Source organism: Macaca mulatta, chromosome 3 (genome assembly GCF_049350105.2).
Source record: "Macaca mulatta isolate MMU2019108-1 chromosome 3, T2T-MMU8v2.0, whole genome shotgun sequence".
NCBI classification, from domain to species: Eukaryota; Metazoa; Chordata; class Mammalia; order Primates; family Cercopithecidae; genus Macaca; species Macaca mulatta.
Window position 1 is genome coordinate 147,428,012 of NC_133408.1, and position 19,001 is coordinate 147,447,012.

Below are 19,001 nucleotides of genomic sequence, written 5' to 3' on the forward strand. Positions count from 1 at the left end.
GGTGACACAGTGAGACTCCATTTCCAAAAAAAAAAAAAATTATATATATATATATACACACACACACACACACACACACACATATATACACACACACACATATATATATTCTAATAAAAGTGTGGAGAATCAGGCCCTCCTGTGTTCTGTAGGTACGACTGTTTGTTAGTATGTTTATTTGGTAGTATTTATCAACATTTAAAAGACATTTATTAAAATTTAAAAGAAATTATTTGACCTAGCTCTTCCATTTCTTTTCTTTTCCCTTTTTCTTTTCTTTTCTTTTTTTTTGTTTCAGATGGAGTTTCACTCTTGTTGCCCAGGCTGAAGTGCAGTGGTGCAATCTCGGCTCACTACAACCTCCACCTCCCAGGTTCAAACAATTCTCCTGCCTCAACCTCCCAAGTAGGTGGGACTACAGGCGCCTGCCACCACACCTGGCTAATTTTTGTATTTTTAGTAGAGACGAGGTTTCACTATGTTGGCCATGCTGCTAGTCTTGAACTCCTGACCTTGGGGATCCGCCCACCTCGGCCTCCCAAAGTGCTGGGATTACAGGCATGAACCACTGCACCCAGCCAGCTCTGCCATTTCAATGAATTTCTCTTAGAAATACATGTTCATAGGCTGGGCACAGTGGCTCCTGCCTGTAATCCCAGCACTTTGGGAAACTGAGGAGGGCAGATCACGAGATCAGGAGTTCAAGACCAGTCTGGTCAATATAGTGAAACCCTGTCTCTACTAAAAATACAAAAAATTAGCCGGGTGTGGTGGTGTGCATCTGTAATCCCAGCTATTTGGGAGACTGAGGCAGGAGAATCATGTGAACCCGTGAGGCGGAGGTTGCAGTAAACCGAGATCACACCATTGCACTCCAGCCCGGGGGACAGTGCGAATGAGATTTTGTCTCAAAAAGAAAAAAAAAAAAAAAAAAGAGAGAGAAATACATGTTCATAAATATGTTTTAAAATTGCATACAATATTACCCAAATAAATTGACAGATTCAGTGCAATCCTGATGAAAATATCAATGACATTCTTCACAGAAATAGAAAAAAAAATCTTAAAATTTGTATAGAACCCCAAAAGATCCCAAACAGCCAAAGAAACCCTGAGGAAAAAAAGAGCAAATCTGAGGGCATCACACTACTAGACTTCAAAATATACTACAAACCTATAGTAACCAAAACAGCACGGTACTGGCATAAAAACAGACACATAGTCCCATGGAACAGAGTCGAGAACCTATAAGTGAATCCATACAGCCAACTGATTTTTGATAAAGGCACCAAGAACACTCATTGGAGGAAAGGACAGTCTCTTCAATAAATGATGCTAGGAAAACTGGATATTCATATGCAGAAGAATGAAACCAGGCCCACATCTCTCATCATATACAAAAATCAACTAAAAAGGGATCAAATACCTAAACGTAAGACCCAAAGCCATAAAAAATACTAGGAGAAAATACAGGGGACATGCCTGAGGATATTGGTTTGGGAAAAGATTTTATGAATAAGACCTCAAAAACACAGGCAACAAAAGCAAAAATAAACAAATGGATTATATAAAACTAAAAAGCATCTGCACAGCAAAGGAAATAATCAACAGAGTAAAAAGACAACCAACAGAATGAGAGAAAATATTTGCAAACTATTCATCAAACATGGGATTAATATCCCAAATATACAAGGAGCTCAAACTTCTCAACAGCAAAAAACCCAAACATTCTGATTTTTAAATGGTCAAATGATCTGAATGGACATTTCTCAAAAGAAGACATATAAATGGCCAACAAATATATGAAAAAATGCTCAATATCACTAATCATCAGAATCAAAACCACAGTGAAGTATAATCTCACTCCATTTAGGATGACCATTATCAAAAAGACAAAAAATAAATCCTGGTGAGGTTGCAGAGAAATGAGAACACATACATTGTTGATGGGAACGTAAATTAGTACAGCCACTATGGAGAACAGTATGGAGCTTCTGGAAAAAACTACAAAGAGAACTACCTAACGATCCAGCAGTCCCACTATTGGGTGTTTATTTAAAGGAAAGGAAACCGGTATATCAAAGAGCCATCTGCACCCCCAAGTTTGTTGCAACACTGTTCAGAACAGCCAAGATATGAAATCAACATAGGTGGCCTAAAACAGATGAATGAACCATAAAGAGCCATAAAGAAAATGTTTACATAAACAGTGGAATATTTTTCAGCCATAAAAAGAAATCCTGTCATTTGCAGGAACGTGGATGGGACTAGAGGTCATTATGTTAAGTGAAATAAGGCAGGAACAGAAAGGAAAACACTGCATGTTCTCACTCATACGTAGAAGTCAAAAAACAGTTGATCTCATAGAAGTAAAAAGTAGAACAGGAGATACTAGAGGCTGTGAAAGGTAGAAGGAAGAGGGGTGTAGGGAGAGATTTGCTAAAGGATACAAAATTACAGCTAGATAGAATAAATAAGTTCTTGTGTTCTATACCACTGTAGAATGACTAGAGTTAACAATAATATACAGTTTCAAACAACTAGAAGGAGGATATTGAATGTTCCCAACACAAAGAAATGATAAATGTTCAAGATGATAGATATATTAATTACCCTGATCTGATCACTTTACATTATTATTATGTAACCCACCAATATGTAAAATTGCTATATGTCAGTTAAAAATGAAGCACATACATGAAGTCCCAGTACTCAGGAAGCTGAGAAGGGAGGATTGCTGGGACCCAGGAGTTTGAGGCTGTAGGGCACTATAATTGTGACTGAATAGCCACTGCACTCCAACCTGGCAACATAAGGAGGAACCATCTCAAAAATAAAAATTAAAATTAAAAAAAGAAAAAAATTTCATACAAGAATTTGCATTGCAGCAATATTTTGTAGTTGCAAGCAGTAATAGTGGCAAAAACAACACCATAAACAATCTTACTAAACACAGCCAAAATACTTATCAATACAGAATTGGTTAAGTATAAGTGAGTACCGAATTGGTTAAGGATAAGTGAGTACAGTGAAAAACTATGCAGCTTTTAAAAAGAATGAGGCATACCTGGAAAGCTCCAGTTTAAAAATACACTATTAATGGTAGTGTATGATCATTATTTGTGTAAAAGTAACTTTTAAGGAAGGATACACAAGAAGCAGTAAATAGTCACTAAGATTTGGGAGTGGGAATGGGAAAAGGAAGAAGATTTTTACTTTTCAATATATATCATATTGTATTGCTGAATTTTAAAAAAATACTTACAGTTTTATTGTTAACATTTTTTAAAAAAACACTCCTTTCCTACAAATTTATCTCCTGGTTTGCCCAATTTCATTCGCATTACTCTTTTAACACCATGGCTTAGGAGTTTGAAATCAGCCTTGATTCCTCTTTCATTTTCAACTTTCTTGTGGAGTCACCAAATCCCCTTCCTCCTCCACAGCATCTCTTAGCTTCATCCTTCCATCTCCATTAAGGCTGCCTCTGCCCTGATTCTGAACTTATCTGCAGTGAGAACATGGGTAAGCCATTTAATTACCCTTTAATTTGCTCATATGTAAAATAGGAATAATAACTTCTACAGAGTGAAGAGAGGTTATTTTAGGATTAAATTATGTAAGAAAATCAAATTTGTGGCATAGAGTGTGTGCCCAATAAACACTATTTTCTACTTTCCCTCTAGGGTTTTTTTTCCTATTGCTACTATATCCTCTAGTTCATACTACATGCTGCTACCAAGTTAATTTTCTGAAATGCTGTTTTCATCATTGAATTCCTTTGTTAACTCCCTTTTGTGCTATGGCCCTACTCTGGAATCACAGATTGACAAGATTGGCATCATGACAGCTGGTGAGATGATGAGGCTCTTGGAGAATTTCTTCTGAAGGAGAAGAGATGGTTGTTGCTGTTACCATGGATCTGGACTAGCAGAGTTAGGGGCTACCCCTGGAACAAGTTTTCCCCACAGTCAAACCCCTTAACTCTCATCCTTGAGATCCTTTTGTAAACTCTCTTTGCTCTAATTTGAGTAGAAAGTAACCAGTAAGCAGGGGAAGCCTCAACTGCTGTACTCAATACCCAAGATCTTGCATCAATCAGCTTTACCGTATCTATTTTATTTTATTTTCCACTTTTCCTTAATTTGATTCAAGTCAATCCATTTCTTTACAGTCTTTCCCATGCTCATTTTTAAAATAGAAAACTTTTTTTTTTTGGTGCAAAAGTTACATAAGATCATTGTAAAAAAAAAAAAAATCTTTTTTTCAGGGTAAAATGGAAAGTTCCCTTCTATCATGCCAATTTTACTTGTTAACAAAAAAGCTAACCAAGAATTATTTAAGATAGAAATTTTGGTAGTGTTAGTAGGCTTAGATGAGAAGAAAAACTGTAATTGTTCACCTTTTGTACCTGTTTCAATAGCACTGATCTTTTTTTTTTTTTTTAAGGTTTTGGTAAATGTGAGGCAAAAATGCCATTCTCTAGATGTGCTCACAGGACAGATTAAATGCTACTATTCCTATTGCTGAACAGAGGAACTAGAAACAAAGAACATCTAAAATGAGCAAAACAGATAAGCTTTGTGTAGGAGATCCCCAGGGCCAACCAAAGCTTGGGTAAAAGGAGATACTACCTGGCCCTGCTAGGCATTCAATATTTAAGTCCTCAGACTCTCTCCTCTCTGCTGATAGACCACCCTCAGGTTCTCCCAACTGAAGTGTGTAAGAATGGACTGGGGCCTACCTTGCCTCCATTGGTCTTGAACCTTCAGGGCCCCGGTTTCTTCTGTATGGAGATCATTTCCTAGGAACTGCTCCGCTTTCTGAGTCCCAGATACAGTATTTCTTGGGATGATCAACCGTTCTTACAGATCAGCACTGCTCCTGCCACCAAAATTCTCCATAGGCTCCCTTAAATAAATATAATTCTTACACTTGGTTATGGAACTGAATTGGTCATTGGTTTACATACACATTAAAAAGTGTATTACTGTGTGGCATATAATTTAGAATTGATTAAATATGATGATGCGGTCATTTAAAAATGTATGGCATCAGACATTTGGTTACAAACATAACCCTGTTATTGCAGCATTGTTCCTATGAGAAAATCACAATATTTTAATTTATTATTTATAATTATAATAGTATATATTAATTATTATACCTCTTTGATTAATGCAACCCATTGTAAGTTTAAGTACTTCTTGTCCTAGTGTTACTATTTATAATCATTGAAAGTCTTTTTAATACATTATGAAGAGATTGAACATGCAAATGTTGCCAACTTTAATGTATTCTTTGTTGGGTAATCAAAATTTTAAAAACAGAGAGAGGCCACGTGCAGTGGCTTACGCCTGTAATCCCAGCACTTTGGGAGGCCGAGGTGGGCGATCACGAGGTCAGGAGATCAAGACCAGCTGGGCCAATATGGTGAAACCCTGTCTCTACTAAAAAATACAAAAATTAGCCAGGCTTGGCGGCGGGCGCTCCTAGTCCCAGCTACTCAGGAGGCTGAGGCAGGAAAATTGCTTGAATCTGGAAGGCGGAAGTTGCAGTGAGCTGACATCGCGCCACTGCACTAAGGCCTGGGCGACAGAGTGAGACTCCATCTCAAACAAAACAAAACAAAAAAACAAAAAAACAGAGAGGGAGGAACACACGCATTATGGACGTAGGGTATGAAGAGGAAGGAAAAATAACTTCCTTTATTGAAAAGAAATTTTTCTTGACCATATTAATTAATACTAATTAATAATTGACTTTGATGTATTTGCAGTCAGTACTACAATGCCCTGTTTTAAAAAATAGAAAACAGAATTCCCAATGGCTTTTCTCTTTTGTTCTGTAACATTAAAAATATTTTACTTTGACACCCTGCTGATCCAATCTAATCCAGCAAGGAAAGGCAGACAAAGTCAGAGGACAGACCGTTGTGAATTCTATATCCCTTTCTAGACACACAACTGTAAGCTCAAAAATTCATTCTCTTATACATTTTACTTGAATTAGTATTCAACTCCAAATTTCATATTCCACCTCTGCATATTTATAGAGCCCTTAAAAGTCTTCAAAACAGGGTCAGTCCTATTGGCTTGTCCTTTCATTTTCCAACACTACGTTGTCACATACAAAGGTCTGACTATACAGTGTGTCTTCCAGAGCATATTATTAAGATGCTAAGTGATACTGGGCTCAGCAGTGAAGGCTAAGACCACTTTGGTAACCCTTTCCTGATGGCAAATATTCCCTTTTGTCTTTCCTGTTTGTTTGAAAAAACTCATTTCCTTATATTCAAGTTTTTAGACACTTTTTCTCTGAGACTGTAAGTAAAATTTTTGATAGCAGAAAATATGAATTGAACATTCTCATATCTATTGTGAGTTTGGGGGTACCAACTCAAGATCTCTGATTTATGTAACAGAAATAAGCATCTCTTTTGATGCAATTTTCTTAGCAAGTTTTCTGTGATCGGTCTTTTATCATCCATTCATTCAACATCAATTGATGACCTAAAATGCACCTTTACCTCAACATTTTCCTAAATCCTATGATAATTTGGTGTTTTGTTTTATTTTACTGCTTTGGGAATAAAACGTTGTTTTAAAATTTCAAATAAATTATGTAAATGATAACCCTTATTTATGTTCTTTTTTGGTAAAACCTAAAGGATTATTGATAGATAATTTCTCTCCATAAAAATTTATACATACTCCTCAGAGGGCCTTGGGATGACCTTCCTTTCACTTTTCCTGCTGACGAGACTTCAGATGTGCTGGTGAGCTATTTGAGATCATATGCACACACTCTAAGGGGATATAGAACAAGATGGAAGGAGCCAGAGTCCATGAGTCATGAAGACCCCATATTAGCCCCAATAAGATATTCTTAGTTTTGTGTTGAATGATACTACCTTCTATTGTACCCTTACAACTTGTACAGTAAAGACGTTGGACTCATTAATCCATGGTATTCAAGACTTCGCAAAAAAATTATGGTTGAATTTTTAGCTAATGAGGAGTGTGAATCAATATTAAAACTACACAGTGACTGTTTTTTCCCCCAAATGTTCTGGGTGGTTCCAACTTTAAATAATTTATGATGTTGTCCCTGTACTGCATATAAACTGGTAAGCCCCTGTAAGATGTTTTGATTGAAAAGTACTACACAGTTACTGAAGCAGATAGTTTCAGTTGCAAATAACTGAAACTGCAAATCAAATAGATTTGTTTGTTTGTTTGTTTGTGTTTTTTTGAGACAGAGTTTCACTCTTGTTGCCCAGGCTGGAGTACAGTGGCATGATCTTGGCTCACCGCAGCCTCCACCTCTTGGGTTCAAGTGATTCTCCTGCCTCAGCCTCCTGAGTAGCTGGGATTACAGGCATGTCCCACCACGCCCAGCTAATTTTGTATTTTTAGTAGAGACGGGGTTTCTCCATGTTGGTCAGCCTGGTCTCGAACTCCCAACCTCAGGTGATCCACCCACCTCGTCCTCCCAAAGTCCTGGGATTACAGGCGTGAGCCACCACACCCGGCTCAAATAGGTTTAAAAATAAAGAAAGTGTTAAGTCTCAGGCAACTGAAAAGTTCAGAGGTGGGCTTCAGGGAAGGCTTGGTCTGGCTTCATTTCTTTGAGAAATGTCTTGGCTCTGCTGTTCTCAGTAATCTCCACTACCAGGTTAGATTTTCCTCATGAGAACCAAGGTAGGGACTTCTATTGCTTCCAGTAGAATTTTTAGCTAGATCCATGATTGCCCTCTTTTCACCATTTTCCTCCTTCTCATTGGATAGAATTTAACCGTGGGTAATGCGTCACCTTGAATCATACAGGGTTATATGGTAATTCTATGTTTAGCCTTTTCAGGAACTGCCAACTTGTTTTGTATAGTAGCTGGACCATTTACATTGTATAGTAGCTGGACAATTTTACAATGCACAAGAATTGTAATTTCTCCATATCCTCATCAGCACCTGTTATTTTCCATTTTTTTTATTACAGCCATTCTAGTGGGTATGAAGTGTTATGTCATTGTGGTTTTGATTTACCTTTCCCTAATGACTAATGATGTTGTTAATCTTTTCTTTTCATATGCTTTTTTGGCCATTTGTATATCCTCTTTGGAGAAATATCTATTCAAGTCATTTATCCTTTTTTAAAAAACTGAGTTGCCTTTTGTTATTGAATTATAATAGTTCTTTATATATTTTGTATACTAAGTCCTTACCAGATAAGCTTTCTCCCATTGTGTGGGTTCCCTTTTAACTTATTAATGGTATCCTTTGATACACAGAAGTTTTTAATCTTGACGAAGTCCAACTTATATAAATTTTTTGCTGTTTATGCCTTCTATTTTTAAGAATCCATTGCCAAATCCAAGGTTATAAAGATTTACCCTTATGTTTTCTCCCAAGAGTTTTATGGTTTTATCTCTTCAATTTCAGATAGTTGACACATTTTCAGTAAATGTTTGTATATGATGTAAGGTAGGGGTCCAGCTTCATTCTCTTGCCTCTGGATATCTAGTTGTCCCAGCACCATTTGTTGAAAATACTATTCTTTCGCCATTGGATGGCCTTGATACTCTTGTCAAAAATCAAATAACTATAGGTATCTACTCCACTGACTTTTGCACTTTCTCTACCCAGACCAGACCAGACCAGATGAACATGTGAACTTAATATATTTTTAAAGGCATTTCTGATTTAGCATGTGGAACCTATCCATTCTACTTGCCAAATATATCTCATATGTGCACTTTTCCCTATATTAAATGCTACCACTCCAGTCCAAGTCTCCATCAACTCTTATCTGGACTTCTGTATTGACCTTCCACTAGGTCTCCCCTTTCCTGTCTTTACCATTCCAATTAGTACTCAAATGAGCAGCCAGAGATATAATGTAAAATTAAAATCTCATAATGTCATGTCACTCACTGGTCTTAAATCCTGAATGTTTCCAGAATAAATTCAAAATCTGTAATAATCCCAAGGCTGCATGATTTGCCCTGACAGCACTTCTTCATTTCTAGTTTAGAAAAATTATACTCCAGCCTCTCCAGAATTCTTTCTATTTCTTGGATTCACCAAGCTCTTTATTGCCTTACAGCCTGGAGTAATGATCTCTGCCTGGAATATGTACTTCTTTCCACTCTTCACTTAGCAATAATGCATGCTTTAGCTCTTGGCTTACAAAGTTACTTCCATGAAGAGGCTTTTGCTGACTTCCATACCTTTATTCTCTCTCATTGATCTTTGCACTTTTATTTCCTAACCCTTATTATATCATATACTTATATATTTGTTTGTGTGTGCTCCTTTTAAATGTCTGGTTTCCCCACTAGAATGTAGGCTCCCTGAAGGCAGAGCTATGTGTGTTTTATGTTGTTACTGTATGTTCTATGCCTAGGACAGTGTCTGGTACATTAAAAAAATGATCAATAAATGACTATTGAACAAATTCATAGTCAATACCTGCAAAATAAGAGTGTTTAGTTTATTTGTTCTCCAACTCTTCATTAAACATTTGTTGAATCCCTATTAGTCCTAAATGCTGGGAATAAAATTATGAGCAGAACCCTGTCCCTGCCCTTTAGGAGGTCCCAGTTTATTGGGACAGTGTAGTGGACTGAATGGTGGGCAAAATATCAGACCCTAATCCTCCCTAGAACCTGTAAATGTTACCATATATGGAAAATGGGTCTTTGCAGATATGATTGAAGATCTTGAGTTGGAGAGATTATCCCTGATTATCCAGGTGGGCCCTAAATGCCAATCCTTATAAGAAGGAGATGGAAGGAGATTTTACACACACACACACACACACACACACACACACGAGAGAGAGAGAGAGAGAGAAAGAGAGAGAGAGAAGATCATGTGAAGATGGAGACGGAGATTAGACTGATGCAGCCACAAGTCAAGGAATGCCAGCAGCCACCAAAGGCTAAAAGAGACAAGGAACTATTTCTACCCTTGAGTTTCTGGACTCTGGAGGGAGTATGGCCCTGTTGATACCTTGATTTTAACACACTAATATTGATTTCAGACTTCTGGCCTCCAGGACTGCAAGAGAATAAGTTCCTGTTCTTTTAACTCACCCAGACTCCAATAATTTATTACAGCAGCCGTAGGAATTGAATGCAGACAGTGATGCAAGTAAATAAATCCTTCCAGAACAACATTAAATATGGAGATAATAATCAAGGTGGTGGATGGTTGCAGAGGAAGGAACTGTCTGGAAGGTGTCTGAGGAGCCCCAGAGGCAAAGACACTGGGCTGGTTTTCAAAAGGTAAAGCCATCATTTTCCAGGCAGTGTTGGGGTCAGTGCACAAGGAGGTGATTCCTGGCAGGTGCCGCAGCATGTGTAAAGTCATGGGGACACATAGAGCATGGCCTCTTCAGAGAAATGGAACATATGGCTTCAGTTGGAGAGTTAGGAAGATAAAGTATTAGGCTGTTTTCACATTGCTATAGATAAATACCTGAGACTGGGTAATTTATTTAAAAAGAAAGAAAGAAAGAAAGAAAGAAAGAAAGAAAGAAAGAAAGAAAGAAAGAAAGAAAGAAAGAAAGGAAGGAAGGAAGGAAGGAAGGAAGGAAGGAAGGAAGGAAGGAAGGAAGGAAGGAAGGAAGGAAAAGAAAGAAAGAAAGAAAGGAAAGAAAGAAAGAAAGGTTAAATTGGCTCATGGTTCTGCAGGCTGTACAGAAAGTATGATGCCAGCATCTGCTTGGCTTCTGTGGAGGCCTCAGGAAACTTACAATCATGACAGAAGGCAAAGGGGAGAAGGCATCTGACATGGCAGGAGTGGGAGCAAGAGCGAGAGCGACGGGGGAAATGCAGCACACTTTTAAACAACCAGATCTCGCTAGAACTCTGTCACAAGAACAGAACAAAGAGGATGGTACTAAGCCATTCATGAAGGATCCACCCACATGATCCAATTACCTCCCACCATGCTCCACCTCCAACACTAGGGTTTACAATTGGACCTGAAATTTGGGTGGAGACACAGATCCAAACCATATCAGAGAAGAATGGTGGGAAATAAGGAGGGAGATAATTAAGTTGTGACCACACTGTGAAGGGCCTTGTATGCCATGGCAATGTGGTTAACCTTTCTTCTGTAAGTAATAGGAAACTGATGGAAATAAAGGGATGACTGATTTGTAGAAAGCAAAGCTCTGCAGCAATATAAATAGTGGACTAAAGTGAGGTGAGCGCATCTCCATTCTGCTAGGAATTAGATAAATAAGATAAATAAGACATAGTTCTTGCCTTTAAGTAACTTAGAGACTGTGAAGGAAAACAAATAAGGAAGCAAACACATATTCTATCCCAGATACTCATTTTAAGCCTGCGGCAATCATCTCATAAGAGATGAGAGACTAAAGCAATCATAGTAGGGATAGAGAAATGAAGGTATTTAGAAGTCATCTCCATGGTATAAACTAACAGAACTTGGAGACCTACTGAATATGGGGTGTAGGAGAAGGAGAACTCAAGGACGAATCAAAGAGTTTAGCTTATGGGGCTGAAAAATACCATTAACAGAATTATATGGGGAAAGGTCGAGGAACGCTGGTTGAATTTAGGATGCCTGAGGGATAGCCAAGTGGAGGCTTCAGAAAGATTGTTAGAAACATCAGCTGAGAGTCTAGTCATCAACAAGAGAAAAGGGAATGAATAGGCAGACACATAAAAGAAAAAGATCTGGGTCAGAGTCCCGGACAGCACTAGAACTTGAATAGAAAATGTATAGATGGTATCATGTACCAAAAGAATTGTACACATGAATGAATGTTCAGGAGTTGTTGAGGTATTGATGACTTTTTGTTATTGTTGTTTTTGGAGACATGTTCTTGCTCTGTCACCCAACTTGGAGTGAAGTGGTGTAATCATGGATCACTGCAGCCTCAAACTCCTGGGCTCCAGTGATCCTCCCACCTCAGCCTCCAGAGTTCCTGGGACTACGAGCGTGCACCACCATGCCCAGCTAATTTTTAAATTTTTTTTATTTCGTACAGATGGGCTCTCGCTGTGTTGCTCAGGCTGGTCTCAACTCATGGCCTCAAGCAATCCTCCCATCTCGACCTCCCAAAGCACTGGAATTACAGGCAGGAGCCACCATGCCCAACAACATTGACGACTTAATCCCTTTATTTGAAAAAATGGGGGGTCTCTTATAAACCCATATTGTCCCCCGGTCAATAAACTGGGAAGTTTCTTGGCAGGCTATACTTTTGTGCCTGCTGGCCTCTCTAGGACCCAGCTAAGGGTAAGGTTATGTAATTTGGTGAACCTGAACATTTACGTCAATAACCAAACCCTTGATCAAATTATTAAACAATTAATCCAGTGAGCACTTAATGATCCGATCTAATTGGTCAATAGGCTGACCATAATGAAAATCGAAATGCTCCTGTCACAACAATTGGACCAATTCATCATGTCAGTGTTTGTTGAGATAAGCATTCACTGTTTCAGTTGTTAATGGGCTTTCGGCAAGATTGGCAGTTACTCTGCTTAAATTAACGAGTGCCAGCACTCATTAACCTTTTCAGCCCTCATTGCCCACTCTGGGTGTCACTGGCCGACTTGAGACATGAGCAAGGGAGGGAAAAAGAAGGAAGTGAAACAAGGAAAAGAAAGAAGATAGGAGAAAAGGAAGAGAAATGGAGACAGGAAAGAATGAACGGGAGAATTAAGGAGAGAGGAGAAAACAGAGAATCAGAAAGGGAAAAGATTTATCTGAATTTGTTCCTAAAGGGTAGGATGAAATAGTTCAGCCACTGCAAGAGGAAGGCAGTAGTGAAATACAGTGGGAAGCAAGACTTTTTTTTTTTTTTTTTTTTTTTGAGACAGGATCTACCCCTGTTGCCTAGGCTGGAGTGCAATGGCATGATCACAGCTCACTGTAGCCTTGAGCTCTCCAGCTCAAGCAATCTTCCTGCCTCAGCCTCCTGAGTAGATGGGACCATACACAGCTGCACACCACAACTCCCAGCTAATTTTTAAAATTTTTTTGTAGAGACAATATCTCCCTCTGTTGCACAGACTGATCTCAAACTCCTGGGCTCAAGCAATCCTCCTGCCTTGGTCTCTCAAAGTGCTGGGATTATAGGTGTGAGCTACTGCACCTGGTTGAAAGCAAGAATTTTGATGTCAGGCAAAGCAAGGCTCTGAGCCCTGGCTCTGTGCACTCTAGTTGTGTGACCTTGGACCAGATAACCTCTCTGCGTCTCATTTTCCTCCTCCTGAGAGGTTGTATGGTGCAGAGGTAGAGGTCAGTGTTTATGGAGTTGGGCTTAAATCTTGATTCTGCCACATACCAGCTGCATGACCTTGGACAAATTATTCTTAACGTCTCTATGACCCAGTTTCTTCATGTATTAAAGAGGGGATAATAAATAGAATCTGCTTTACGCAGTTGTGACTCTTAAATGAATTAATACTTGTAAATCACATAGGCACATAGCACATTGTGCCTGATAATGTTAGCTATCAACTATAAAATGGAAACAATTAGACTGTAAAATATTTGTGAAAGCTCCTAGCACAGTGCCTGGACTATGGAAGGTGCCCATAAATTGTGAATCCCCTTCCCTTTTCTCAATTTCTCACATGCCCCAGATGGAGCTGATGGTAGAAGAATGATTGTTCTTTAACTCTTCTTTCCTCATCAGGTACGTCTGAGCCCACTTGGAACAGGCTATTCTGACCCCCATCTGTGTTCCGGTCTCACTTAGCTCTGGGCCAACCAGAGCACAAACAGGAGAAGGGTTATATAATAGGTTGCTTTTTTTCTAAAGCAATCTTAAGAGTAATTACAAATGGTCTGATAAGTTCCTAGTTAACTTTGCAGCAGCTTGAAAAGCTCAAGACTTTTCAGACAGTAAACTTGGTATATGCGTGGAATGTTGAATAACACGATAACCCAGCTGAGAGATCTAACAAGACAGAAATTAAAGTCAATACTGGTAAAACTCAGTAACTAGAAAATCACTGCAATGTTCATCCCTTTGTGTGTGATTTTATAGAGAGCAGAATGTGGAGTAAAAGAGTGAAGCAAATATTTGTGACCCTCTTCTTACTAATTTTTTTTTGAGACGGGATCTACCCCTGTTGCCTAGGCTGGAGTGCAGTGGCATGATCACAGCTCACTGGGAAGTTTGTTGGCAGCCTATGCTTTTGTTCCATACTCACTAATGGAAGTAAACACCTTTACAGTGTGCACACACACACACACACACACACTTCCTTTTCACACAATTCATTAGCTATGTGAAACCAAACTGTCTGATTTTTTAAAAAAGTCCTTGTTTTCATATTTAGCACAATCTTTTCATCCAAAACCTGGGCAGGTATAATAAATCCTAAAGAGACACATCCATGAATGAGTATGGAGAAGTGTGCATGGCGATTTTACTCCCACAATGAGGGGAGCACAGAAACCACTCTCTCCACATCCCCTGGCCTCCAGATCACATCTAGACTCCAGTGGTTTCCGTTTACTTTCTTTTCCAAAAAATGTGATTGACACATAATAATTGTACATACTTACGGGATACAGCGCAATAGTTCCATATATGTATACAACGTGTAATGATCAAATCAGGGTAATTAGCATATCCGTCGCCTCTCACCTTTATCATTTTTTTGAACTGGGAATGTACAAAATTGTATCTTCTATCTATTTGAAAATATAGAATAAATTATTAATGATAATCACTCTACAATGCTAAAGAACACTAGAACTTATTCTCCAGTTTAGCTATAATTTTACCCTGATCAGGGGACTATAAGAAACCATGATACCTGACAGGTCCCCTGTGGTGCCAGCAAATATAGACAATCCTAAATAGTTTAAAGGGGTATCTGGAGTCAAACTACCTGAGTTGGATTCCCACCTCTACCACTTATTAGGGGTATAAATTGTCCAAATTTCATACCACCTTCTTGTCTATTTTTCCCCATCTCTAAAACAGAGATTTTTCCCCATCTCTAGTACCTACCTCATACACTGCTGTGGAGACTACAGAGATGAGTAAACTCAATAAATGGTTAGCCCAGGCTCTGCCTCATGATAAGCAGACAAAAAACAGTTGCTATTCTTTTCAATAGCTCAGGAGGAAGCCCAAATACCAGGCGGACTGTGGAGAAAGTCTTTTGCCCGTTGGCAACAGATGAACTCTTTTCCCAATGTGCGGGAGATATTGAGTTAGTCATAAATGCAGCAATGTGTTGATCATGTTGACGTTATCAGGATGTGGCTATCTTTTTAAGTGTTTGCTGTATGCTAGGTTATCTGTCATGAACTGCTGTCAAGGTCACATGTCAGTTGGCTTGGAACTACTGATAAATGTTCTTATGAAGTATCTGCTTCTTCCATATACTGTGTGGAAGCCTGAGCAGCCTAAGGCATGTGAGGCAACCTGACAAATATTTTCTGGAGAGAAACTTCAGGGAGAAGGATTGTTAACACTTACCAAGCTCAAATTACGGTGTGGGCAATGGTGGAGCCATTATGCAGTCGCTCCTACATTTCTGCCACCCAGGTGGTCTCTGAAGGATTTAGCTAGGGGAGCATCTCCTCTTTCTTAAATTTGGCCTCTGCTTCTCACCTGGTGATATCCTTCAGCTAGGTCAGCTAGAAGGGGAATAAGGATTTTCATGTATTCAGGGCTGACCTCAGCAGGGCCCACCAACTTTTACATGACACGGCATTTAGAGATAAGATAGAGTTAGTGAGGAGAAAAAAAAAAAGATATTTGTTGAGAGTGTGGAAAGAGCCTGCGGGTGCAGAAAGGGGGAAATTCAGTTAATGGGTAGTGGCAACAGGGCAGATCACTAGTTCCCTGGAGCCAGCAGGGTTTTTTGTTGGTTTGTTTTGTCTAAACAGGTTTAAATTGGTTTTGACTGGAATTGAAGTGATGCTTCAACTTTATACATCAAAAATGCCTCTTGCGCATTTCCCATCATTCTGCACTCCTTCTTTGTCCTTACCAAATTAATAAGTCAACATGGGAACTTCATTTGCAGGGAAAAGATCAACATTGCCCAAAAGAAACCAGGTTGGGGCAGAGCTCAGTGTCCCGCCATACTCTCCATCCCCTAAAGGTGCTGGGGGGACATCAGTTGGCTTGGGAGGAACTTTGGGGAGTCTGCCTACATCCTTGCCTGATCCCACCTCTCCCTGTCCAGCCAGGACTCTACCCCTCTGCCCCACTTCCAGGGCTTCAGTCTCACTGGTCCCCACTCCCATCCTAGAGCCCTTCATAACAAGACTCTAAGTCTGAAGCTTAACACCTGTTCCCTTCACCTAGGTGACTCCACCTACTCTTCCCCTGAGGCCTTTTCTTGTTCCTTGTCCCCAACTTTAAATGAGCTCCTCCTGTATTTATTTTTCACTGCCCCATGCTTTCCCCCTTCTCAGCACTTAACATAATTTAGGTTTGTTTGTTTGTTTTCTTTATTTATTGCCAGACTCCTGCACTGAAAGTTCCTGGAGGGCAGGTACCATGTCTGTCTTAGTCACTCTTTTATCTTCAGGTGCATAGGAAGACTTCAATTAATTTTTGTTGAAAGAATGAAAATCTTGGGTTTTGAGACTCTATGTATCAAGATTACACTTTGTTGGTACTAGTCAGAAAGTCTGGATGGAGGATGAGGTTCAAAAAAAATTTTTTTTTAATTCTTTTTTCCCATACTCAAAGTCTTAAAGGCCCAGAGAGGAGATAATACATTTTTTCCCCTAAACCTTTCTCTCAGGAGAAGTCTTAGAAGACTTTGGCCCTAACTATTCTGTGAAAGATTAATAAAGGACAAAGATGCACATCACAGACCCACATCAGATATGTTCCTTATGAAGCACAGACTGAACTGGCCAAGAATGCAATAAGCCCAGCCCCAAACCCAAACACCACACACAGTCTATGAGTGGTTTTTTTTTTTTTTATTATTTTTTAAAGAGGCAGGGTCTTTCTATGTTGCCCAGGCTGGAGTGCAGTGGCTATTCACAGGCTCCATCACAGCACACTACAGCCTTGAACTCCTGGGCTCAAATGATCCTCCTGCCTCAGACTCCCAAATAACTAGGACTACAGGTATGTGCCACTATGCCTAGCTGATTCTATGAGATTTTAACAGACATGCGGTTTGACAATGTATAATGAGTTTAACTGCACCCACCACCGCCACACCATACTCCTCCCAGTATAAGTCAACTGCCAACCTAGATATAAACATGAGGGAAGGAGAAAAATAGCCAAAAAGAAAGGGGAATCTGGTATGACACAAAGGACAGGAATGCGGAAGCTAGTAGGTAAATTTTAACCTAAGTATTTTCAGATGTTTAAGGACAGTAGTAGTGTTCCTTGGGGTTGGAGACAGGATGGCTATCAATCTAGAACGAGCTTGTGTGGCTGCATGCAGACCAGGATGGCTTTGAATGCAGCCCAGCACAAATTTCTAAACTTTCTTAAAACATTATCAAATTTTTTTGCCTTTTTTTTTTTTTTTTTTTTTTAGCTCATCAGCTATCATTAGTGTTAGTGTATTTTATGTGTGGGCCAAGACCATTCTTCTTCTTCTAATGTGGCCCAGGGAAGTCAAAAGATTGCACATCCCTGATCTAGAGACAACACTGAGGGTTTGTTGAGGAGGGGTGGAGGGGTTCCTCTCCTAGGTGCCTTGTGTTTTGCTACTTTGTAGCAAGACAATGATCGAAGTGGCACATCAGAGAACATGCACATGTAGCTGATGTAAGGTAACTGGCTGGAGCCACCAGTTCACTGAGTACCAGGTACATAGCAGGTACTCAGGACATTTCCTGAATTGCAAAATCCGATCAATAATTCTCCAGAGCCTGTAGCTATTTTTCCCTGGATCAGTCTGAAGTCCTATTTAGTGCATGCCGAAAGGAACATCACCCCCTAAACAATGAACTGCCACCTCCATACTCTGCTCCATACTCTGGCTGAAATTCTTACCTTCATAGTTTATCTGAAATTGTTCTTTCAGACTAAGTTCAAGAGCTCCCTAAAATCTCCAATAAGTTTTTTAAAATCCATGTACATTAACCCATTAATACCCATTAGCTCTGGTGAGTTGATGAGACTTCTGCAACAGAGTAGGACCCAGAGAGTAGGGTAAGCAGTGTGTGATAGGGAAGTGGGGAAAGATTTCTCGTTTTACCCACGCTTTAGCCTGATAAGGGAGGGAGGGCAAGTACTGGCCTCCATTTTACAGTTGAGGCAATTGAGGCTCAGAGAGCTAAGTGACTGGGCTGACACCACAGAGATACAGAGTCCTGGAGCCCAGGACAGTGGTGTTTCCATCATGTTGCCTCCACCTGATACTTGGCTTGGTTTGTGCTGAGAATTTCAGAGAAATACTTAGTGATTGTCCATAGCTCAAGAGCACCCAAGAAATGTTAGTTCCCCCTGAAACCCTTGCAGCTCCTGAGCTCTGAATGGCCACTTGCCAACAACAGATAACAAATTTGCCAACAAATGAATATTGTCCAGGCGGGATCGGACACAGGATATGATAATTGCCATTAATTTTGTATTAAGTGACTGATAAAATAAATTGCATCAATCTGTTAAATATTCATCCAGCACATATTTAGTGATCTCCTACTGTGTGCCAGGCACTGTTCTAGGCCCTAGCGATATGATAGTAAATAAAAGAGTTTTAAAAAAAATCTTTGATCTCCTTAAGTTTGTATTCCAGTGAGAGCAGACATCAAGTAAACAAAACAAATGAGTTACATTTACAAATGGCGGATGGAGATAAGTGCGAGGGATACAAATGAAGCAGGAGAGAGGAACGCAGAGTACAGGGAGGGGAGGATGATGGATGTGATTTTATACTGCGTGATCAGTGATGGGCCATTAATATGGTGATCTTTGAACTAAGTCTGGTGGGAAGTGAAGGAGTAAGCCACGAGGAGACGGGGGAAGGGTGTCCCAGGCAGAGGAAATAGGAGCTACAAAGACTG

General features: G+C 39.6%; 1 long non-coding RNA gene across 2 annotated transcripts in view; it reads right to left on the minus strand.

The window, feature by feature from the left end:
• Positions 1-1,911: 1,911 nt before the first annotated feature.
• Positions 1,912-19,001, minus strand: part of LOC106997604 (uncharacterized) — a 31,205-nt gene continuing 14,115 nt past the window's right edge. Inside the window, exons 3-6 of one of the 2 annotated variants that reach the window (XR_013415492.1) lie at positions 15,487-15,647; positions 14,562-14,690; positions 4,745-4,911; positions 1,912-3,508 (exon numbers count right to left, since the gene is read on the minus strand). This is a non-coding gene — a long non-coding RNA (uncharacterized LOC106997604). The remainder of the gene's footprint in view (positions 3,509-4,744; positions 4,912-14,561; positions 14,691-15,486; positions 15,648-19,001) is intronic. The other variant, XR_013415493.1, reaches the window with a different exon arrangement.